The 1,311-nt window shown below is 38.9% G+C and overlaps 1 non-coding gene across 1 annotated transcript; it reads left to right on the plus strand.

Annotated features, from left to right (window-relative positions):
• The first annotated feature begins 590 nt into the window (after positions 1–590).
• Positions 591–684, plus strand: trnai-uau (transfer RNA isoleucine (anticodon UAU)). Its single transcript has 2 exons — positions 591–628; positions 649–684. It is a non-coding gene; the product is annotated as a tRNA-Ile (tRNA).
• Positions 685–1,311: the final 627 nt, after the last annotated feature.

Genomic DNA, 1,311 nt, shown 5'->3' on the forward strand with positions numbered 1-1,311 from the left:
CAATTTGTTCTGTGGGATATAAATATATTTTGTATATCTATGTTAGTGTTTATGCATTTGAATGCAACAAAGTTATTGATAATATTATTGTGGAGCATCTATATTTGTTATAAATGTATTTTCTGTGCATACCTTTGTATCTATGTTACTTTTAAACACCTCGCAAATAAACGTAAATACAATTATAGCACAGCGATACTTCGAGATAAATTCATAAAGAAAACAGACATAAAACAAGTACACTTATAAAATCAAAGATATGAACACAAATAATTTGATTATCAAGGTTCCACACAATTTAATTTACAAATCACAGATAGATGCACAGATATATTTATAAATTTCCCGCAAGGACATCCAAATTCATTACAAATAACAAAATGGATTACACACGAAAATAAAACACGTCTATGGCGAAACTGTTTGGAGTCGCAATAACTGAAGGCTTCTTGCAGAGAGCCGGTACTGACACGATGGGATGAACAGCTTCCTTCTGTGTTGAATGATTCGATGAATCTTTGTCTTCTTGCTTGTGAGACAGATGGAACAGGCAGCTCTATGATGGGAGCACGGATACCGCAGTGCATACAGCTCTAGTGGCGCAATCGGTTAGCGCGCGGTACTTATATGACAGTGCAGACCCGGGAAATGCCGAGGTTGTGAGTTCGAGCCTCACCTAGAGCAACCGATGATTTTGCATGTGATGTCTGAGGCCGTTTTCTATTTATCAATCTGTCTTGTATATTCGGCCATGTATCACGGTGCTGTCTGTCTCTCTCACTCCGGTTATCTCAGTGGCAATCTGTGGGCCATTTGTCAATGAATACACGTGTCTGTTCCCCTCATGTGATAAATGAGGGGATCAAACAATTCCTCATCTAATTCTACGGAACTAATGAGCCAACATTTATAACAAGGTACAGTTTATTGTAAATATAACAGTCAATCTTGAGTGATAGAGGTTCAATTCTGCGCAAAACCAAACTGTGATCTCAACGTGTTTCCAATAAACCGCTTTTTAATGTATTGTCGCAAGCGCTGCCATTGTAGCTCAATGCATTTCATAATTAATAAACATAGAAATCAAGCAATGAAACGGTAGGGTTCTGAGACTGTAGAATGCCCTCGACCAGAGCAACATTTAAAACAAGGTTACCAACTGGCAGCGTGCAGGAGGAAGGGAAGAGAGTAAACAGAGCCACAGAAAAGCCACGGGAGTTTCGGATGCTTCGGGAGTTTTTCCTGTGACAACAGCATAAACATTTAATCAGTAACTCTGATGTAAAGAATAATGTGCCGGAAACACGCTCG

This window comes from Pristiophorus japonicus, unplaced genomic scaffold (genome assembly GCF_044704955.1).
Source record: "Pristiophorus japonicus isolate sPriJap1 unplaced genomic scaffold, sPriJap1.hap1 HAP1_SCAFFOLD_549, whole genome shotgun sequence".
NCBI lineage: Eukaryota > Metazoa > Chordata > Chondrichthyes > Pristiophoridae > Pristiophorus > Pristiophorus japonicus.